Below are 25,177 nucleotides of genomic sequence, written 5' to 3' on the forward strand. Positions count from 1 at the left end.
AAATCTAGCTATAGATTTTCGAATCTATATGTTATGACATACATGTTCATTGATTGAGTCCATTGAGATAACATGTACCATATTGTGTCTAAAGGTTTCATTTTTTTTGTATATTGCTATATGTGATTTGAAATATTTTTGCAAATGCTTGTATAATTTTGATTGAAATATATATTTAGATACTTGCATATGTTTGGATTACATTCATTGCTATGTATTGAAATAAATAAGAATAAATTTGAATAATTATACTATTATTATTTCTTTGCATTAGCTTATGTGTTCATCATGTTTGAAAAATGCTTGAATAATCTTTGTTATAACATGATAATAATTGAACCTTCTTGCTCATTAGTATTCATGCTTCATTAAATACATATGAGCTTTTGGTTCTTGTTTGGATATGATAGCTTATAAAAGATTATTATTATCATTTATACATGTATTGAATGAATCTTTCATATGCTTGAAGTATATGTCCTCTAGGACAATTGTTAAATAAAATTGCTAATTGGTATTAAAATTGCTAAAGATTTTTTGAACTTTCATAGATACTTATTTATGTGCCTATATTTGATATAGCTTATACCTTTCATGCAAAATTGTGTATGCCTTAAATTGATTAATCCTTACTTTGGAAAGGACGAGAAATCTTAGAATATAATTTTGCTTGATTTGTTTTGGAATAACAATTAATATGCTTTGTGATAACATATCTTCAACAATTGGTATCCTTAACAATTGGTATAAGCTTGTATGCATGCGCTTGAATTTATGATTAATTACTATTAATGTTTTAGGTTCTAAGCACATCTTATAATAACATGATTTATGAGTAAGTTGCATATCATTTATTATCCTTTTGCTCATAAATTTCATGTGGCTAAGTTGAATGAATGATTTTGCGCTATAACATTTCAATTAGATACATTTATACTTTTATGCTTGAATACATGTATGTGAACTTCATTATGCATATTACACTTGATTACATGCATTCAAAATACTCTTGATATTATTATATCAAGCATTTTGTCCTATGCCTTGAATTGATCTCTTTCTCTTTTGAAATGACAAAAATGGGGAGAGTTTATAGATATATCTTGTATGCTTATAGCAATTGATACAAGAGCTTAAACATTTAGCATAAAGAGCATAAACAAAAAGAAGAAGAAATGTTCCATGAATATATTTATTAATGATGTCTCTTTGTGTTTATTTGCTTATTAATATGCTCATACTTTTTTGCTATGACAAAAAAAGAGAGAAATATTATGTGGACAAATTTGTTTGTGCTTGACATGCATATGTTTGATTGTGCTTATTTCATATATTTGACTAACATCTGTTTGTTGAGTTGTGTTTGATTAGGATGTATTAATTAAAGGGGAGTTTTGCCATGCATTGTTCAAGGGAGAGTTTTTGAAAATATTTTTCAAAATCTTACATGTCTTAAAGAAAGTTTTGTTTTATTAAGCAAATTTATATTTAAGTTTTATCATATAAAAAACAAGAAGATTGTTAGCCTTGAATTGATTCTTATTTTGAAATGACAAAACATTAAGCTAAATAAGTTTTATCAAGATTTTGAAAAAGATTTATTTAGTACAAGTTCATAAGTTTTATTGTTTTGCTACTAAATAAATAATATGATTTTCAAAGTTTGAATAAACCTTTCTTTATGTTTCCTTATTTCTCAAATCAAAACTATCTTTAAAAATTATTTATTTTAGCTTAAATGAAAGTCCAATTATTTTTTTAAAGTAAACTTATTCATTTTGGACTCAATACAATTTTGTTAATATTGGTTTTGAGAAATAGATTAACTTAAGAAAGTTATTTTACAAGAACAAAGTCTTTCAACATTGAACTTGTTATTTTTCTATATTAATTCACAAAGCTTTAATATTTGAATTTTAGATGGTTGAAAAGCTTTTTGAGTCTACTTTCTAATGGATTAAACAAAATCACAATCCAAGTTTTTTAAGAAAAGATTTTGAATTCTTACGAGACACTTTGCAGTTGTCTAAAAACTGCATAAGGGGTAGATTTGAAAATTTACTATAATTTGTATACAATGAATTAGGTGATAAATTTTATATAGATAGAAAGCCCTTTAAGTCTAGTTTCTAAATCTTCAAATGGTTTTTGATTTGGATTTGTATAACTCAAGATGTGATCAAATTAGTGAGAAGAGTACAAAATAGGAGACAACCACTCCGCTGGATAGGATCGATCCCCTCAAAAAAAGATTGATCGGTTTTTTATCCAGAATGAAAATTTTGCTCCAAGATTTCAAAAGGGATCGATCACCCACACTAAAGGATCAATCATCTAAAAAAGGGATCAATTGGTACCAAAAAGTTATTGATCCCCTATGCCCAAAAACACTCCAACAACTAGTTTTTTCAAGCTTCCAATGGGCGTTTATTCTTCCAAACCATCTCCAATGACTAATTCTTCAATTCCTCTATAAATTGGGTACTCCAACACACAAAGAAAGTTGATAAATTAAGAAAGTAAGATCAAACAAGTCATATTTTCATTCTCTCAAAGAAATTAAGAGTTTTAGAGTTTTAAAGTCTATAACTTTGTATTTGTTGTATCCAAATCATTGTTGTTGTTCATTCATCAATTTTCTTTGTACTTCATGAGGCAAATACTCAACCTTGAGAGGTATTTTTAGTTTTCAAAAATCATTTGGGTTTTCTTGTAAACAAGAGGTGAGGTATCTTTTTGATATTGTAAGGGTAGAGGTTGCTATCTAAGCTTTAAGAAAAAGATAGAGATTTAATACAAGATAAGTTTGTATCTTGTAAGAGTTTTTCTTCAATTAGTGGATTAAAGCCTTGGTGTGGACAACCAAGAGAGAAAATGTAGGTGACTTGTGGAGAATGATTGAAGCTCTATAAATCATTATGTTTGATTTCTCTATCCCTATCTCTTTATTTTGATTATAGTTTATATTTGCTTATAGTTCATCAATTTATTGTTATTTGCATCATATTTTGATATTGGTTTTAATTTTCATTCAAGTATATTGAAATTTAATTTTGAAAAAGAATTTGATGAGATCCAATTCACCCATCTCTTGGATCATCATATCACCAAAAAAGCTAACAGCCATATTATGGATGCAATTAAAGCTTAGTTTTATAGTGATTGGGTAGTAATCTCCTTTTAGAGATTTTCAAACTACTCCTATATGATGCCCCAAAGCATTTGATGTGTCATTAAAATACATCTTCCATATATCTTCATTAGGCTTTTCTTCATCTATGTACAATATAAACATTAAGTCTTCATCTAAAAAATCAAATGTCATAGGCACATAATCTTCATGAGCATGTTTTACAAGAAATTCAATAATAGTATTTCCTTTGATTGCCTTTTGAGAAACATATACGATGTCATATTTAGAAAGTAATACTTGCTATCTTGTTATTTTTCCTGATAATGAAGGCTTTTCAAAGATGTACTTGATTAGATCTATCTTCGTAATGAGCCAAGTAATACGGTATAACATGTACTGTCTAAGCCAACGAGCTATCTAAGCTAGTGCACAACACATAATTTTTAATAGTGAATACTTGGACTTATAGTTAGTGAACTTTTTGCTCAAGTAGTAAATGGCTTGTTATTTCTTTTTTCTTTCATCATGTTGCCCCAAAACACATCTTATTGATTTTTCATGCACCGTCAAATACAAGATGAAAGGTCTTTCAGAGATAGACGGCACTAATATTGATGGGTTTAATAAGTATTCTTTAATTTTTTCAAATGCTATTTGACAATTTTCATCTTATTCTTCTGACTTGTGCTTTTGAAAAATCTTGAATATGGGATCACATTTGGTTGTAAGGTGGACAATGAAACGAATAATATAATTCAACCTCCTTAGAAATCTTCTTACTTCTTTTTACAGGTGTGGAGGCGGTAGCTCTTGTATGGTGCATATCTTATTTGGATCCACCTCAATTCTTTTTTTATTGATAATAAATCCTAGTAATTTTTCTGAGGTCTTGCCAAAATTGCATTTAGCCAGATTAAGTTTAAACTAAAACTTTCTTAATCTTTCAAATAATTTCTAAGATTAGCCATATGATTTTCTTCTTCATGAGATTTGGCAATCATGTCATCCATATACATATCTATTTCTTTGTGTATCATGTCATAGATAGGGTTACTATAGCTTTTTGATAAGTTTTCCTAGCATATTTCAAACCAAAAGGCATTGCTTTATAGTAAAATATTCCCCATAATGTCATAAAAAATAGTTTCTCCATATTTTCTTGTGCCATCTTGATTTGATTATAGCCTAAAAACCCATCCATGAAAGAAAATAGAGAATGCCCAGTAGCATTATCCACTAAGGTGTCAATGTAGGGTAATGAAAAATTATCTTTTGGACTTACTTTGTTTAAATCCTGATAATTAACACACATCCTCACTTTGACATCTTTTTAAGGTATTGAAACTATATTTGCCACACATTTGGGATATTTGGCCATTTTTAAAAATCCTATATCAAATTACTTTTTCACTTCTTCTTTTATTTTCAACAACATTTTAGGTTTCATCTTTCTCAACTTCTGTTTAATTGGTTTGCATTTGGGCTTCAAAGGTAGCTTATATACTATAATTTCAGTATCCAGCCCTGGCATATCTTGGTATGACCAAGCAAATACATCAACATATTCATGTAGTAACTTTATTAGTTCCTACTTTATTGGTGATGACATTAAAGTACCAATCTTAACCTCTTTTTTAGTTTTTTTATCCCTCAAATTCACAACTTCAGTGGCTTCTTGACAAGGCATGATTTGTTTCTCTTTTTGTTCTATTAATCTCATTAGTTTTAGGGATGTTACATGATCTTTCACATTCTGTTCATCATCAAGTTCACCAATATAAATAGAATTTTCAAAATCAAATCTTGAAATATTTTCATGATGGTCTTCATATTCATTTTTTGAATACCTGAAAATAAGTGAAATGGACGAAATGTAGAGGGATGTGTAGTAATGCGAGGAGTTGAAATGACAAAGGCAAAAAAAATGGACAAATGCATTATGCTAGTTATTTATTCAAATGAAAATAAAAAAACAAACAGACATAAAACATTTAATACTTTTAACAAAAGCATTTAGATTAAGTTCAACACATTACTTTGAAGGAAATTTAAAGATAATAGGTGGCTCCTTAACATGTCAATTCTTTAGTTCTGCACCAGGAGGAGTAAGATATACCTATGGACTTTTTGGATCTTCATTCACCTCTTTTTCACCCATCATTTGTATTAAAATTAAACGAAGTTATCTTTCAATGATGTTATGGGCTTCTTCTCTATGTTTTTTTTATTGCATTTGGATAGATATAGCTTGTTGAGATGAAAGTTTCATAGAGGGAAGGAAAATATACCTCTTACCCTAGAAAATGAACCAACCTTTTTTCCTTTTTTCTCTTCTATGAACTTTATCCTTTCTTTTCGAGTAGGCTTGTATTCTAGACCAAATTGATCATCTTTCTTAAGTATCATCCATGGTTATTTCATTCCTTGTAAGTCAGCCCACACTTATTGTCTTTTTTTTGCCACTTTTTTTAAAGGTCATCTTGGAAGCTTTAGATCGACATAGAGTAGGCACTTTTGATCCTTCATCCACATTAGTTGCATTAACGAATTCAAAAGATCTGAAAGAACATTCTGGGACTTCTTTAGTAGCTTTAACATATAATGTAGTTAATGGTTTAGTGACCAACAAATCTTTTTCATTGATGACAATGATCACCTTTTCATTAATTATGAATTTCACCTTCTGATATAGAATGGAAGGGACAACTCCTACCATATGAATCTATGGCTTTCTTAAAAGATAGCTATAGGAAAGAGTGATATCCATGACCTAAAAGACTATATCAAAAGTACATGGGCTGATTTGAATTGGCAGCTCGATATTGCCTATCACTTTACAATAAGTTTCATAAAAAACCTTTATTATTATATGACTCGTTTTCATGTAAAACAAGTCAACTAGCAATCTAGATAGTATAGTCATAGGCATGACATTAAAAAAAAATCCATTATCGAAAGTACCTTAGCCAATGTATGATCTTTGTATCTAGTAGAGATAAATAAGGCCTTAGCATTGCCTCTACCACTAGGTGAAATTTCATCATTACTAAATGATATAAAATATTCCATTATGATATTTCCCACTATGTGATCAAGTTTCTCCACAAATATATTATGAGCTACATAAACCTTATTGAGTACTTCGAGTAAGGCATTTCTATGTTGCTTAAAATTTAACAATAATGAGAGTATAAAAATTTGAACTCGTAAATGATTCAATTATTCTACCACACTATACTTATTATGCTTAATAAGTTTCAGGAACTTATAAGCTTTTTTTTTCGTGATTAGATTATTATATTCTCGATCTAAGATTAGGGTCATGTGAATCTTTTGATCGTTGAGTGGTTTATCTTTTTTTTTTAGTCTTATCTTCCTTTTGTTTTGCTTTTTCTTTTCTTACTCTTTTAACTGCTTCTGAAGTATAGCACTGCCCATTTCAAGTTATGCCCCCTACACTAGTTATATTTGTTGTGCTTGTATTATATAAGCGGATTGAAGGGATCCATTGTCCAAACCTTATGATATGATATTGCAATCATATTTCCAATGGACTGCCTTATCAATTTTGTACAAGAATAGGCTAGGGAGCTCAACTGTCACCTTTGGCATAGTTGTACAAACTAGTTCATCAATTTTAGCACTCGATTTCTCATTATAAAAAATGGTGACAGGATCAAAATTCATACGAATTGGCTTATCAACCTTAACATGTTGTTTCTCTTCATAAAAAATGGTAACATACTTAAAATTTATTTAATAAGGCCTATTTTTGGATGAATCTTCCGTCACAATATTCACTAAATTCTCCTCATGTTCATCGTAAAATTTGACCAGAAAAGAATCCATCATCTTCTGCAATTTCTATCAAAAACTTTCATAATCCTACGCAAATAACCAACTACCCTCATATGAAATTCGTAAATTTGATAAGGATTATATGTGAAATTCTCATTTTTTATGTCTCCAGGTATTGGGTGAATCATATTAGCTTTCATTAGGATAGCAAATATTTGATCTATAATGGTTTTGATTTCACTTATTTTTTTTTAATATTTTGAGTTATCTCACTAGTTAAAGCATTTACTGATCGCTCACTATGGTTGGGTAATGAATTGGCCTTTACACTTGGTCTGACCTTTATTGTGAAATTCAAAATTCTATTATCAATAAAGCTTTGCACCTTATGTTTGAAAACTATATAATTTTTTAGAGAGTGGCCTTGAATCCTATAATAATAGTCACAGAAAACTTCAAGATCATACCACTTTGGATATAGAGGTTTTAAAGGCTCTATGGGTTGTCAGGCCACTAATTGTTTGTAGAATAAATGAGAAAACAATTTCATGTAAGTCATAGGAATTGGATCGAATCATTATTGCTCTTGACTATTTCAAGGTTACCTAGTGGTGTTTAACTAGGGAAAGGGTCGTGGTGGTGGTGCTCAGGGATAAAACTAGGTTTAAAAGGTAGGTATATGAGTTTGCACTGTTTGTAATGGTATGGGTTTTGAAAAATGTTGAAAATGGTTGGGTAAGAAAGTTGGTGTGCAGGATATTAGTGGTACAGAGTAAAAGGTCTTGGTTTTGGTTTTTCAGTAGTGATAGCTTGCACTTTTGCTTTTTTTCTTCTTGGGTGGTCCTTTTTTCTTTAATCCAAAAACATCACCCCTTTCGATCTTTCCATTCTTAATGGCATTTTCTATTATCTCACTCATAATTACCATATCAGTAAAATTTTTCATGGCATGACCAATGAGCCTATCATAGTACAGGGTTTGAAGGTTATTAATGATCAGAATAATTGTTTCTTTTTCAGTAAATGAGGCTGAACTTGGGTGATAACATTTCACCATCTCTAGGCATACTTTTTAAAATTTTTTCTAGCCTTTTTTTTCATGTTTTGTAAAGACAGTCTATATAAAGCCATATCTGTGACATGTTTGTATTAAGTAATAATTTTTTTGGCAAAATCTTTCCATGCTTGAATACAACTCTTGTCTAATTGAATATACCATATGGCAGCTGATTCGGTAAGACTATCCTAAAAACAATAGATAAATAACTTGCCATTATTTGTATGCGCGATCATTTTTTGGCAAAACATGGTGATATGTGCCATAAGGCATTTGGTTCCATCATATTTTAAATTTTGGTGCTTTAAACTTTGGTGGGATTACCAAATCAGGAACCAAACTAAGTTCTCTCACATCAATCGTGCAAAAAGTATTCACACCTTCAATAGCTCGTAGTTTTTCTTCTAAGAGATCTAACTTTTGCTATGCCTTTATATTCTCAGATTGTTCGGATATGCCTTTCTTTTATTTCTTTTATTCTTTTGGGTCATTTAAATTTAGGACCATAATGGGCTTAAGATGGCTTGCCCCAATGTTTGGACTAACGTGTCCTTGATTCTGTGGTTGAACTATGGAGGGAGGTAAATTAAACTGAACATGTGGTTGCCTTTCAAGTTGTTATTTGTGGATGCACTTGATAAGAAGCTTGAACATAGGGTGGAGTGAAACCTGGTGGATACAATGGATCTTCCATGTCACTTGTGTTTTCTTGAGCTTGAGGCTTTTTTTCATTGGTCACTTTTTCAGCTATTTCTTTTCTTTTGGTCTTTTTCCTTATCATGTTTATCATTACAACCATTTCTTTTTGAGTCTTTTCTTAAGACCTAGTAATTTGTTCTATCAACTCCTGTTAAGACCTAATAATCTGCTTTTACATCTCAAACTAAGTTTTCTCCATCATTTCCATTTTAGATGCTTGCTCATTTTTCATGATTCTAACTTGTGAGCAAGTGTTGTGACAATGACCAGTAGTCTGATCTATGAAATCCAATGGCCTTACTATCTTTGAACCTGATTGAGTTAAGAGAAACTCTTTGATAGCTACTATTGTGAAGCTACTTTCTTTTAGTCATGATGCATTTAACATTAAATGGAACACACGTATGATACATGGATGCATGAATGTAAAGGATATGCTTGTTATGTATCTAATATTTGTAAAGATTTTTAGTTTAAACTTGAACTACCACATCATAACATCTCATTATTCAAACTGTAATATTACAACATTGAATTTGCCATACTATCTTTTTGGAGACTCTTTACATTCAAATCACAAAATTAAATTTTCAAAAGAAGTGCCTTACATATTTATACTATTCATAAGCACTATTTAGAAAATTGATCAAATGTTGGCTATGCTATTCTGGGTAGACTTTTTCCTTTACTTGTTTAGCTTTTTGGGCCATATCTCTTACTTTGAAGCTAACTTCTTTTATTTGTTCTACCAGGCAAATGGCTTGAGATTCCTTTAGCAAACATTTTTTTTTCCAGTATTGGGTTTTTTGGCTTTAAGTTTAAATTGATCTCATTCTTTTCTCAAGACTTGAATGGCTTTACGTTGATAGTGTATTTGTTATTTCAAGTCATCCACAAGACCTTGTAGTATTCTTTTTCTTTTATAGATTGGCTAAGCTCTTTTTTTTTAGTCAATAGATTGGACTTAAGCTATTTTGCATTCTTTCTGAATTCTTTAAGCTTAGTGGTTATTAAAACAACAGACTATGCAAGCTTTCAAACATCTTTTCTTATTCTCTTTCAAGCCTTTAAAATTTTGCTTCATTATCCTCGGTCTTATCTTTTCACTCATTAATCTCATGCTGAACCTTTTATTTTCAAGCTTTTATATTTTTTTCTCTTTTTCAAATTTATGCTTCATAATCTTCAAGTTTTCAGGGATCTCTTCGTAATAGGCCTTTTTTTGGTGACACGATCTCTCTTTTTTAGGACCAAATTTACTTATGACACACTGACGTTTCTATATCAGATATTCAGGTGTGACTTTATCTATCCCTATGATCCACTCTTTGGGTCTGCTTCTATTCTTTGATAATCTCTTTCACTTTTTCTAGAAACCTTGACTCCTTGAAAGAGAATTCTAATTCTTGAAGACCATGAGTCATCGAAATGAATTGCTCTGACCCCAATTGTCAATGAACCATTGCCAAAGCATAGCTTATACTTCCCCACGATCTTAGGAGTGGAACTCATGGCTTGTCACCACACTTGTACACATGGCTTCTCATGGCATCCATGGAGCCCCCCATATAACCTGAGTACTAGTGAAATTCTATAAAATCAATACCCATTCTTCTTTGGACTTTAATTTTGGTCATTCAACATTGTAAAATTCTTTAATTAGCCTATTTTTATTATTATAAGTAAGACCAAATTTACCCATAAGATGCTGAAGATTACTTTTTGCCCAAATATAGAGTAACTGTGCAAACCCTATGAAGTGTCCTCTTCTTTTTTACAGTGATTCAATGATCTAAACATTGTGCCAGTATAAATGGAATATGAGTGATTTTATTGTCCACCTGCTCGTGGAAGTTAATCATTGATACCTTAATGTGCCTCAAGACCTTTGGGAAAATGATCAAGCCATAAATTGCCAAAGCTATCATTTTCATGCCTTGTTCATCTTCTAAGTGTTTGACGATGTAATCATGCAAGATTTCCCATGGGATGCAATCACTTTTGCCTTTTTTTTAGATATATAAGTTCACATTCTGAGTGGGGACCTCTATCATACAGGCAAGTTTCTTTCGAGATCCAAGTTTTTGACTTTGCTAATAGATTTTATCTGGATTTGAGAGATGCAACTATAGCAATATAGTATACTCTTCGATCGTCAGGGTACATCTATCTCGTTGAATATGAAACATATATAAACAAGGTCTTAAAATTTAACTAGAGCTCTTATCAGATGATTTTCTATACATACCTTAAGGAGTGAAGCAATACGACCATATTTTTCCTTGAAACCCATTTTTTTAGGAGTTATTATGTGATGCCAAATCTCGACCAACTAAGAGATGTTATTTTATTGAAGCCCTAGTTTGATTTCTTCAATCAAAGTTTCCTGTTCAGATTTTTTAGATAGTTTCTCATTTTGTTTTAGGCTTCTAATGATAGAGTTATTACCATATTAATCTCTTTACACATGGTGGGTTTCAAAGTCGAGAATATCATGATGGTGTTTCCGAAGCAAGATTGAAAATCTTTTAACTAATATTTACACATTTACAAGCATATCTCATATACAAGTGTTTATGATGATGCATGATCATGAAACACAAAAAAAAAAAAAAAAGCAAAACAAATCAAGGTTAGTAATCGTATTAAAATAAGTATTCTTTAATGTGTCCTAATTTAGGGTATAATCTACAAAAAATGGTATGACTTTTATCTAAGGTTGTCTTATTAAGGTTCACTAAATGCAGGGTTTGGTATGTAACATAGGCTAAAATGGTTCCTAAAATGATCCTCATTGTCATTCACTCTTGACTAGTAAGGCCTCAAATCCTCACCCATAATAGGCTACTGACAAAAGGGGTTCAACTTGAATGGAAGTATTTTGCTAGCCCAAGTGGAGGCATTATAACCTCACGAAAGTGTAGGTACTCTACTCCCTCCTAAAAGGGATAGATTTGTAAGCTTGGGTATAGAGCTCGTGCATGAATGCAAATGTGCATGTGTGTAAGGGAACATAACAATTATTAATCAAAATAAAATCAATAATATAATTAGCAACAATATAATACAAATAAAATAACATAATAAAACTCAATGAAACCATCAATTTTTTTCCCTTTTTTAATTTTAATCTTATTCTTATTCTAAAATGATATAAGGAATTAAAATTAAATATAAAAAAAAACCATAAAATCAAGGTTTGGATGACACATGTTTAAATTTTGGCTTGACTCTTTAGCGTCTCTAGTGGAATCACTAAGCTGTAATAATGATTTTTCGTTTGGAGGGACTCAATCGCTAGACTTAATGAAAATTTTTCGGAGTTGCCATCAATTTTTTGTAATGTGTGATTGGCCACCCCAAAATATCATATTTTAATAAAAATTATAAAATTAATTAAGATTTACTAAAAGAAGTTTATGTCTACGAAACAAGGTTGGGTTTGGAGTACGGTTATGAATAAAAAAGGTATTAGCACCCTTTAGCTATCCATTCGAAAAATGATACTAATTAAACATGTGTAATCTTTTAATCTTGATAATGTAATTTTTTTTATATTTAAATTTAATTCCTAAAATCTATTTATGAAAAATATTTTTTGTTATGAAATTAGTATTATTATTATTTCGTTTCTATAAATTTTTTAACATTTTGGCGAAATTTATAAAAAAATTTTATTTAGAAAATATTTGGAAAAAATTAACCATTCACAAAATTCCTTCACAAAATATTTTATTTACTAAAAATGATTTTAGCAACATCCCAACTCTTTAATGAGATCTTAAAATTTATTAAACAGATTTTAAGATTATCCAAGCTTTTCAATGAAATCCTAAAAATTTTAAACAAAATTTAGGATCATCCCAACTTTTTGACGGGATCTTAAATAAAACTTTTTTTTATTGATGATAATTAGGATATTTAATTAATTAATTAATTAATTTTTAATGTGATTATTTTAATTTTTTATTATTTATTGTTTATTACTTTTTATCTTTTTTATTATTTAAATAAATAATTTATTTAGTAAAAAATAAATTCTTTTTTTTTTTGTTTTAGATTATCTAAATTCTTTGGTGAAATCTAAAAGGTTCTTTTTGTAGTAATTAAGAGATTTAATTAGAGAAACACTTTGATTTATTTATTTTTATTTTTTATTGTTTTTATATCGTTTACATAAACCATTATTCTAGTAAAAATTATTTTAAATTATCACGACTCTATAGAAAAATCCAAAAATTTGCAATTAAAGAAATTAAACTCTTTTAATTTTCTATAAAAATTATATTTAAAAGATTAACATAAACAATTCCTTAGTTTTTATTTATTATTTTTTAGCAAATTTTTTTTTAAAATTATCTCAACACTTTGGTGAAATTTAAATAACATTTTACTTAAATTTTTTTTCAATTTTCCTTAAACAATTATTTTTGTAATTTTTTTTTATTTTACCCAATCTACATTTTATTTTTACTCATTTCTAAAAAATGAATAATAATAATAATAATAATAATAATAATAATAATAATAATTTCAACATCATAAAAAAAACAACAAAAAATAAAAATCAACATAAAAATTAACATAAAATAAATAAAATCAAAATCAAAATAGAAAAAAAAAAGAAAAACTTGCCAAACGAGTCCGGTCGGCATAGGCCGGGTGTGGATCCGGACACCAAAATAGCATTGTTTTGAAGAGGCTATAAAAAGCCCAAAAATAAGATTTTTTTTCATTTTTCTTCCCCCCTCTCTATCTAGAGCTCCTTTCTCTAAAATCCAAATCCCTTTTCACCAACTACCGTTGATTCCAGATTTTAGTCGGTTGCCACCATGCACTGGTTATCAGAATCTTTAATCGATCATAGAAAAATTTAAAATTTCTTAGATTCTGATGATTTAAAAAAATTCAAATATTCTTAAAAATTCAAAAAAGAACCTTACAACTTTCCAAACACCTTTCCTAAACCAGTTTTACAAAAAAAAAAAAAAAATCCAGAAATGCCTAGATAAAAAAAAAATTATTCTAAAAAAAATTTTTTTTTTGCTAGTTCCCGATTGGGACTATGGTAGATTTTTTGCTAAGTTTTTTTTTTTTTTTTTGGGTATGGGAACGTTGTTTGTGATTTTTTTTTTATGGTAATAGGCTTTCCCTAATATTGCACTCTCTGTATATTTTTTTTTGGCAATATTCTCCCTTAGATTCCCTTTTTTCTTTGGGGCCAAATCTTCCTGGTTTTCTCTTATCTTTTTTTTTTTGGGTAAGAATTAGCTCTATTTACAAAGTTTATGGGATTCAAATTCCAGATTTTTTGAGATCTTTTTGTAGAAAAATTTTATGATTTGTCGATGATTTTTGGTCACTAGAATTCATACTGTTAAGTTATATAGGTGCAGTTGTCACGTGGCCATTACCCTCTCCCCTAAAAATCGACTTATCAAGGCGTATAGCGCTAACATTTTTATGCCCCAGTGACTCTTATATCATGTCTGATGTGGGATTAGAGTACCCTGTCTACTCTCCCTTTAAGTCGTTGGCATGACATTCTCTCCCACCCAACCTCGTGATGCCCTTGTTACGGAGGTTGGCCACCCTGCCTACCCCTTATTGAGGTTTTTGGCATGGATCGAATGATCTAGGGTTTGCTCTGATACCACTTGTCACATGGCCATTACCCTTTCCCCTTAAAATTGACTTATCAAGGTGTGCAATGCCAACTTTTTAATACCTTAGTAACCCTCTTCATGTCCGATGTTGGATGTGAAACACCCACCCCGATCACTAACAATGGTCCTTGATACTCCTCAGTACTTCACTATGTTGTTTAGAACAAACAGGCTACTTTCTCGGTTGAGCACTCCTTGGTTGCTGGAATGAGTTGTTCAAGCTGTTGGGGTCAGACTTAAACTTTTCCACTAGCATGCATCCATAGATCGACAGGTAGACTGAGTGAATGGATGGACTATTGGAGGTCTAACTCAAGCATTATATGAGTGCCATGCAAAGGGACGAGCTAAAACTATTAGATGTAATCCAATTTTCATACAACTTGCAAAGAAGTAAAGCAACAAAGAGTCCATTTGAGATTATGACAGGTCAACAACTGTTAACATCCGATTCGATTGCTGTATGTTATACAGAGCTCAATCCCATAGTGTACAAGTTTGCCAAGGTTTATTAGGAGCAAGCTTACTTGGCTAGAGTTTGTCTACATAAAGTCACAAAGAAGTCGAGGAAGTGAACAGACTAGAACATGAGGGATGTGTAGTTTTAAGTAGAGGACTTGGTTTTGATGAAGCTGCACCCTATTGTGCACCATAAGTGGCTTCACAAAGGCTTAGTTCGGAGGTACGATGGACTTTTCAGAGTTCTTAAAAAGGTAGGCAAAATTGCCTACAAGCTGGATATGTCACTCAAGCCGAGGGTACACCTGGTGTTCCATGTTAGCATGTTCAAGCCATTCCATGAGGATAAGGGAGATTCGGGAAGACAAAGTTAAAGCGTGCACCATTAGGAGCCAGGGCCTCATATGAAAAGGAGATCTATAGCATTCTTATTGACCAAGAGGTAAGACAGAAGAACTATTAACCAAGATATGAGTACTTGGTGTGTTGGAAGGGACTTCCAGACAGTGAGGTAAGTTGGGAGCCAGCAGAGGACTTATGGCAGTTCTAGTATCACGGGTCGAGACTTAAGCTCCGAACCTGCGTGACTCCAGGACTCGAGCATTCATCCTTTCGATGTCCCAGATCAGCCTGACCCTCACGGTTCACACCCTTGTGAGGTATTGTCCGCTCTGGCCCCCCTTGGCCTCACAGTTTTGCCCTACAAAAGGCGCCTCACAAGGCGGAGATGGTGTGAACCCTTTTATACCCCAGTGACCTTCCTATTATGTTTGATGTGGGATTCAGGACTCCCTCTTAGGTCCGTGACATTCTCCCGCACCCAACCTCGTGACGCCCTCGTCACGGAGGCAGGTCACCCTGCCTACCTCCCTCGAGGTGCTTGGCATGGATCGAACGGTTTAGGGCTGGCTCTGATACCACTTGTCACGGGTCGAGACTTAAGCTCCGAACTCACGCGGCTTAAGAAAAACTCGAGCATTCACCCTTCCGGTGTCCCAGATCAGCCTGACCACCACGGTTCACATCCTTGTGAGGTATTGTCCGCTCTGGCCCCCCTGGCCTCACAGTTTTATCCTACAAAAGGTGACTCACAAGGCGGAGATGGTGTGAACCCTTTTATACCCCAGTGACCTTCCTATTATGTTCGATGTGAGATTCAAGACTCCCCCTTAGGTCCGTGACACTAGGACTTGATCAGGTAGTTTCACATAAAGCATTGTGCAATTAGGTGAGGGAGAATGTCACGGCCTAGGCGGGTGCACCAGGCGCATAGGCCCGAGCATCAGGGACCAAGGCTTGAGCACTAGGGACAGTTGCGAGGGTTGGCACAATAAACATGGGAAAAGGATCCAGATTGCCCGCATAGCATGCAGGCCTATCTGCATAGGGAGGATCAGGCCTGCAACATGCCCACACCATACCTAGGTAGACCCAGGGGAGTCAATCGATCTAGAATCTTTCAGAGGCATTCAGGATTGGCAACATTCTGTATAAGGATCTAGTTGACCCTAAAAATCAGGATGAGCCTTATGTAATCTGTGTAACAATTTATAATCTCTGATTTTTAGGAATCTTATAAATCTCTTAATTTTGAGAGATAACCATAAGTAAAACTGGGGGCTTTAACTATAAATAGAGGGTTGCCCTACCCTTATTTGTACATCAAACATCATAACATCATCAGACACATTTTGTCTTTAGTAATATACAACATATTTTAACATTCTCTGTTGTGTTCTCTAACTTGTGTATTCCATCATTTCTTGTTCTTGTTTGCCCACAAGCTAGTTGCATTGGCTGAACTTAGGCATACGGAGTTAATTCCAAGCCTAAGGTCACTCAGATTCAGACTTAAGTTCGGAGCCTGTGACACAATGAGTTTTGGTGCATTAAATGCACTGACCTTTGTGGAAGAAAAAACTTTACGGCTGCTTGATTTTAGCTGTCAAAGTTGAAAAAATTATTTTTTAACTTTTTTCTTTTTTTCTAAGATTAATCAATAATAATAATAATAATAATAATAATAATATAAAATTATATTTAAGTTAAAATAAAATTAGACAAAATTGATGCTTGCAATAATATTTAATTTAATCATTATAGTAATTAATCTAAATATTGTCATTGTTTTCTTGAGCAGATCTCATTGTCTAATTCAAATGGACTGTCAACTGATTTTAATTGTACGAAATAATAAAACCGGACTCTTTTGTTTATCTTAACAAGCTGGACTCCTTTGCAGTTACTGCAGATTGAACTGCTAATACAAGCTTTGTTGGGATAACAGCAATTGAACTGTACTGCATTTTCAAGCTAGGGAGATGTTGGAATGCCCCAAAAACCAATGCATGGCCAATACATTATTTGAAGAACAAGAAAAGGCCAAAAATTATGTCAGAACCTTATAAAAATCTTAAAATCTTCTAGCTTGGCTTTCAGATTTATCTTATGCTTGTAGAATCTGAAGTGAATGTGGGAGTAGCAAGAAGCTTATTAGTACTATCTATGTGCAAGAAGTAAGAAGGTCAATGACTTAAATCTTCTTGATCAGCATAGAAGCTGTATCTATATGAATTTTTGTTTTGATATTGGAACATTTATAATTCACCTCCGCTTCTACATGTATCATAATACTCAGCTCACAGCCCCATACGGGTTTCGAACAATTGTCAATATTGGCAGCCATCAAGGACTCTAACCATTATTCCTTCTTAATTAGAAGACAACTTCCGGAGACCATCTTTGAAGCCATCGGGGTTTTCAGTAGGATCTGGCGCTAATTGAATTAGACATATGTAAACATCATGACTACTTCAATAAAAAAGAGAGATTTTTGGCTGTTGAGATTTGTTAAAGGCTTTTCAAGTTTATTAAAAAATAGATTTGATACGGTGGTACAAAATCGATAAAAAAACCAAAATCATATAGTTAGAAAATTTTAACAAAATCAGTATAAGAATTTGGCAAAAATTAAAAAAATATATTTAATATTTGATATGTCGATGTAAAGTTAACATTGATAATTTTTATATTTTATAAGTATTTAACACAAAATAAATAGATAAAGTATATGAATTATTAGGTATATTAAGAAAGTCCAATCCCCATATCGCAAAAAGGACAGTTGGTAGGAGTATTTCCTTCAACTAAACAACAATAGATTTATCAGACCAATTAAGATGTACAAAACTGTAATTTATAATTTACAAGCCTTTCTTTTTCCCTTACAGAAACAGCAAAATGAACAAAAATAATGTTGTTAACTGAAAGAACCTGACATAAACTGAAGTTCTATGGACTGCTCCAGTTGATACATTTATTGTTCTTGGCATATCTTCATTTATGTTGGATAAAATGCTGCACCGTTTTAGCTGAACCGGGTTTAGGTGTATCACTCAAACCAATGAATGTATCAAAAGATGAATCCAAGGTATCTTCGAAACCACTATTTGCATTATAACATAGACCTGGATTGTTGTTCAGCCTCAGCTTTCTCCCCATCTTCCACACCATTTCTCTTCCAAATGGAACTGGGCCAGTTAAGTGATTATCATTTAGCCCTATTTCACCAACATGCTTCAAGTCCCTGAAGTTGCTTGGAATGGAACCATTGGAGTGGTTTCCATCAAGATAAACAACCCGAAGGTTCCGTAACCGGCCTAGTGACTCGGGGATCGATCTATGTAAATTCATGTTTGATAAAATTAGAATCGTTAAATCCTTCATTCCATCCAAGCAATCACTAGGGAATAGGGATACAGTTGACCCCATTTGATTGCCTTTGAGAATCAAAGCTTGGAGGGAAATTTTTAGAAAATTCAGCCATTTTTTGTTTTTAATTTTTTTTTTAAATAAAAAACATAAGTGAAACATATTTGATAATTGAAAATAAAAAAAATTTTAAAAAGGTTGAAATATGAAAATAAAAAATATTTTTAATTGTGAAAATAAGGATATACATTATTTTTTTCTTATGTTTTTTAGGTTATCATATTTAAACATTTTTTAATGTCATTAAGTAATAAATATATATTATATTTATAATTAGATGACATTAATAATATTATTATTGAATATTTTATTTATTTCCTTATTTTTACATTTTTAAAATATAAATTTTATTTTCCCTTACTAAATACATTTTTTAAAAAACAAAAAATACAAAATATTTTCTAAAAAATAAAAACAAAAAATAGTTTTTTAAGCGAAACGGACGGAAATGGGCCAAACTGAATCCACAAGCATGAGCTCTTTTAGCCCACCAACTGAATCTGGTATTGGCCTGGTGAGACGATTGTGGCTAAAATCAATTTTAACTAAAAAGACTAGCACAACCCAAAGCTAGATGGGATTGAGCCCATTAGAAGGTTTTGGCTCAGGTCTAAAATATGCAAAAATAGTACGCTACAAGCAGGAATTGAACTGTTTAGTTTGTTCCCACTCAAATCCAACGACCTTAGGCCAGTGGTTCGGCCTAATGAAACAGGAAAAACCATTGAGATTGTTTTTGTGAAGATCAAGAACCCTTAATAAGATCGCCTAGCTCACTCCGAAATGGACCAAATGCCCATTTTCCCTAAGGACTAAAGTCTGTAACATAGAACCCAACTTACTAAAAAATTTTGCGATTGGATGAGGATTGTAACTGAAACAACGGTAAAAAAAACAATGTCCTAATATGAGGAAGCTTGGTGATGGACTCTGAAATATAGGACATTGTCTGGTCACAAGTAGGGAAAGCTCTGTCATCGGACAATGCCCCGAAAGACAAGGAGACAACGTGGTAGACGTTATCCTTTTACAGAATGCACTCGATGCCATGCCAACGCCCATGGCACACGTCTGGGATACCCGTGGCCTCGCATGGTGATGGTATCATAAAACGGCCTCTTGCTCTTGGGGGTTGGTCCATTTTTGTTCATCGAAAGCCCGGTTTGAGGCCCGTTGATGAGGGTGGATGGGACGCCAGAATCCGACTTGATGACTGTTTAAGGCCGAGCAAGTTGGAAAGAACATAAGAAGATGAGTAAAAGGTTGTGCAATGAGAAATTTGAAGCCATTTTTTGGAAGAGTGAGTGAGTGAGTGAAATTGTGGGCTTGGACTTAATACAGGGATGAGCGAAAGAAGAAGAGTGAATAAATGAGAGGGGTCAGGTTATTGAATGAGATAAAAATGTTGGAAGGAGATGTTGGTGAATGGAATGAGGTCAAGCTAATTATAGGTTGACGAGAAATGAAGGAATTGAAATAAATTGTGATGGAACTTTTGCATTGATGTGTTTCATTAGAATTGAAATTAATGATTAAAAATGAATATTCACAAAACAATGACATGAAAAACTATCCTTTTGTTTTTTTGTTTTTAATTAAAAACTAACTCTTTGCCTTGAAATTATTCTAAATATATAATTAATCCGATTGATCGACTAGCTGATAAACATCATCCTCCTAAAATCATCTATTTTCCAGGTGTAATTATTCTAAGCAAATTTGGAGAGATGTGCATGCAATGCTCAGACATCATAAGTAGCTATGATTGAAATGGGGAATTCAGTTGAATTAGTAACGTGAAAGGAAAATCTTACTAATTTTCAAAATTTGCTTGGTGTGCTCACATTTATTTTATATAAATTAAATACATAACACCAAGAGGTATGAGTAGGAAAAAAGAACTATTAAAGAAATGTTTTATTGTATTCAAAAGATTATCAGATTCCAACTTTATAGTTTGGCTTAAGTACGTAAATGCTAATTTGATTACAAATTTATGTCAAAACTAAAATATTTGTAATCTTTTAACTATATATATAGCATAACTGGTATTTGGTATCCATTCATTTTGATGTATAGTTGATGAATATTTCTACAATTTATCAAATAGCAGTTTTGATTTTCTCTTATGGATAAATAAAATCATCTTCCTCTAGCTCAATTTTAATTTTTTCCTGATTAACAATTTAAGTATGTAAGTTTTTCGTCGTTTGATCAAATTTTAACTTTTTGACACTTGCTTACCCTCTTGGAAATGAAAATGTAAAAATTTATTAAAAAAAATCCCTCCAAAACTTTTCCATTCCTCTTGTCATGTTCTCTCGTAAAAGTAAAAGTCGAAAACGGTAACTTACAGACACTCCTTTTTTCTACCTCCCCTCACCATCGCACAGCCCAACCTCCTACTCTGAAGGCCGGTGAGAGAAATTGTTCGAGACTGCGAGACTAATATGAAGTAGCGCCGTAGGGCTCTCCAGCTTATTTAATAATTTTAGGCACGATACGGTTATACACTACAAAAATATATAAAAAAATTATATATATGTTTTAAAAAATATGTTTTATGTTTATTTGTGTCGATATAAATTTTGATATAACATAATTCGTGTCATATTTTATTGACACATCTAAATATATGATATTACACGAATAACACGTTTAATTTAATTTTATCATGTAAGTACATATTTAACATGTTTAATATGTTAAACACATTTAACATATTATTTTTATATTTATTTTAATTTAATATAAACATTAAAGATTATTTTAAGTTTTAATATTTTAATTATAATACTTAATTAGCTATTTAATATAATAGAAAAATTATTTTAAACATTTAATTATGATACTCATTTAATAATTATTATATAATTATTTTTATATTAATAATATAAATATTAATATTAGTCTTATATATTATTATTTTATTATTTAATTTTTAATAGTTTATCATTTTGAATTTATATTAAAAATTAATATAGTTATGTAATATAAATTAAAAGTTAAATATATATATATATTAAATACATATTAAATGAGTATTAAATTTTTTTTATTTTTTTAATATGTAAGTATTTTTTCTATTATTATATGTTAAATTTAATTACATTTTTGTATATATTCGTGTTAGTCATGTCTATTCGTATATATTCGTATTATTCGTGTTTATTCGTGTCATATTTAAATAAATTAATTGCATACATGTTAATCGTATTGTGTCATGTGTAACATATATATTAAATATACCATGTTCGTGTTGAAGATTTAAATACGTTTTATAATTTATGTTATGTTTGTATTTTAATAATTTGTATTACTACACATCTCAATCATGATACGAGACATGATATGAAAACACTAATTGTCAAGTCTAGTTTCTAGGTTGCCCTTGAAGCTAATTCGTTGGGCTTTTTAAATGTACCAATTTTTGTGTGACTTACCCTTATTGTCTATCAACATTCAATATCTATAAATATTATTCATATGTCAAAATCGATGATTTATCATATTTAGAGGTGTAAATGATACATTTGCATTCACAAGTTATTCGGACTCGACTAACAAAAAATTCGAATTTAATTTGATCATTATCGAGCCGAATTCGAGTTCAAATAGCCTAATTTATTGTCGAGTCAAATTCTAGTATCATAGTACCTGGCTTGAGTAGCTTGTGTATTTTAATATATATATATATTTAATTTTTAATTAAAAAATACAATTTTACCCTTAAATATATATAAAAAATTCTAAACACCACTATTCATCTCATTTAATATTCTGACACTCATATGCATCCCTTTTGTCTCTTTCACTTTCATTCCCACTTTCCCGACCCCTTTTCAAATCCAACCGCCCCTATTCTCCCTCTTCCAAACCCTTTTCAGATTCTTAGCAATTGCTCATTTCCTTTCCTTTTTACTCCTTTGAGCTTTCATCATTAAAATTTTCTTGTTTTCTTTATCTTCAATTCGATTCAACGATCCTTACTCCAACCAACAATGCCCATTTCAAGCTAATGGTAGCAGCGGCTATTCTTTGTCAATAACACTAGGTTTGATTGTAGTAGCCATTTCAAGTAAAGGCTTTGAGTTTTTTTTTTTTCTTTTTTCTTTCATTTTGAGTTCATTATTTGATTTCTAAAATATGCCCTTGTCTGATTCTATGCTAAAACTTTTTGTAATTGCCCTATTAACTCCTGATTATTTAGATTTAATTTGCTAAGTTTTCTTTTATATATAATTAATTTGTTAAATAGTTGTCTTGATTAGTTAAATTAGGATTTTGCTGTCAATCATGTTAATTTGATTTGTAAATTTTAACAAGATATCAAGATTAATTGAGCGAGGTCAAGCTTAGCTTGAGCTTTATCTTGAGTTGAGTTCAAGAATAAAAAATAAAATAAGATTTAATTCAAGTTGAGCTTCGAGCTCAAAATTTTCAATTAAGCCTAAGCCCGAACATGGCAATTTATCAGCTCTATTACACCTCTAACCATATTATTACCTGTTACGAGCTCTTTTGGCGAATAAAGTACTTCTCCCATCCCAATAAGTTCTGTCAGAATGTCTAAACATGTTCTAGTTACTTATTAGTTTTTTATTCTATAAAAACATTAAATAAATAAGATGCCTAAAAACTATAAATCTATTAATACGATAAATACGATACAAAATAATATAAAAAGATATGTTAGTGATAAGGCTTAAATTTTAAATAAAAATTATATGAATTAAAAAAATCTAAAAAATATGTTTCTTATTTTATAAGTTAATACAAATTATAACATACAATTTTCGTATAAAATATGATATTAATATGTGAATTATTCGTGTTTTGTATGAAACAAACACATAAATTATTAAATTAAAAAACTAACATGATAAAATGAAAAATCCTTATCATCAAGAAATGTTTTTAGAATTTCTACAATAAAATTATAATGTTCATGCAGATGTAGCATTAGGTTGAAATTATTGTAATTTTGTTCGTATAGACAATACTAACTTTTGAATTGCAAGGTTGGTATGTGTTAAAGCATTTGTAAAATTTGCTATTTAATTGCATTGCCCTTGGATTATGAGCATGATTAGGTTTACTTGATTATTTATGACCATGCTTAAAGTTATTATTTTTTAGTTTTACTTATTTTATTAGAGTCAAATTATGGATTAGTTTTGATTAGGCCCAAAATTTTCGTTAAATTATTTGGCCATCAAAGTCATTCCTTAGGGTAAATTTTATGAAAGGTCATCCAACTTATACCAAAATCTCATTTGGGTTACTGAACTTTGATTTGTCCTATCTAAGTCACTAAAATTTGTTAAGTATATTAAAATTGATCACCCTAACTGATTCCATCCAAATTTTGACAAAAAAATGACATGGCTACCACGTAATCAACCACATCATTTACCACATTAACTAACTAAACTTATATGATTTCATGAAGGTTATTAAACTTTCACTTGATTTTCAAATAGGTCATTGAACTTTAATATGTTATGGTCACTAAAATTTGTTAAGTGTACCAAATTTGGTTATTCTAATAAATTTTATCCAAGACAAAAATTAGAAAAAATTTAAATATTGAACTCAACAAAATGACATTCAAATTTTCTATATAAACAAAAATCTTCTCATACCTTAAAAAAATAAAAAAATTAAGTACACAAAAAATAGATAGACCTTTAATGAATATTTGTTTTTCCTAAAACATTACTACTTTTAACTAAATTGTAAGGATTTTTTATTTAAATATTTACGCTTGTTGATGGTATTTTTAAGAGTTTTAGTTGAAGGGGAGCTGGTTAGAGGTTAAAGATGGGGAGACTTAACCTACAACCAAAAAACATGATCAAAAGGCTCCTAAATTGGTTTTTTAAAATGTGTTTCGATGCTCATGTTAGTAAGGTGTTTAGGGTTTGGTGAGAAAAAATGTGAAGTGTGTTGAAGAAGCTACTATGGAAGGAATGTTTAAGTTTTATATACTTGGGCCTTTTCTTTGCCTATGAGATGAATGGTAATGACTTGACTAAGATAGTTGACAATTAATGGTGAGTCTACGTGGAGCTTGAAAAGGGTTCATGGGGGTGATTGTGAATTGCATTTAATGACCCTAAGTAAGTGTAGGCTACATTTAATGGTCATAGGCAAGTTGAAGGCCAAGTGTCTAGTTTTGAAGTAATGCCTTAATAGGATGTCAATAGAGGTGTTAGGTCAGCCCTTCCTTAGCCAGGGGTACATGGGTGAGCTAGTTCTAAGGTGACATAACAATTAGGAATGCGCTGACTAGGTAACTAAAAGAGTTGGCTTTATTGACCAAGTAAATAGGTGTAACAATTGTCCCTCAGGTTTGAGGGGGTTATAAAGTGATTATCCTCAGACCATTTACTAAAGTCTATAAAAATGTACTTAGCAAGGAGGCAATGTTGTTTTGGCGAGCTATATTAATGGCTTGTCATTGTGAGGTGAGAAGTGCTCTCTTTATGAGCTATGTTGATGATATGTCCTTGCAAGGAAAATAATGGTCCTTGGGTGAGTTGTATAATTGGTCGAGGCATAGAAAATAATAAGTGGGGACTTAGGAAAATT

The 25,177-nt window shown here is 31.1% G+C and overlaps 1 pseudogene; it reads right to left on the bottom strand.

Annotated features, from left to right (window-relative positions):
- Positions 1-18,036: 18,036 nt before the first annotated feature.
- Positions 18,037-19,872, bottom strand: LOC149510718 (uncharacterized; annotated as a pseudogene).
- Between the last annotated feature and the right edge of the window lie 5,305 nt (positions 19,873-25,177).

The sequence above is a fragment of the Durio zibethinus genome, chromosome 28 (genome assembly GCF_047325235.1).
Source record: "Durio zibethinus cultivar Kanyao isolate XHJ-2024 chromosome 28, ASM4732523v1, whole genome shotgun sequence".
Lineage (NCBI taxonomy): Eukaryota > Viridiplantae > Streptophyta > Magnoliopsida > Malvales > Malvaceae > Durio > Durio zibethinus.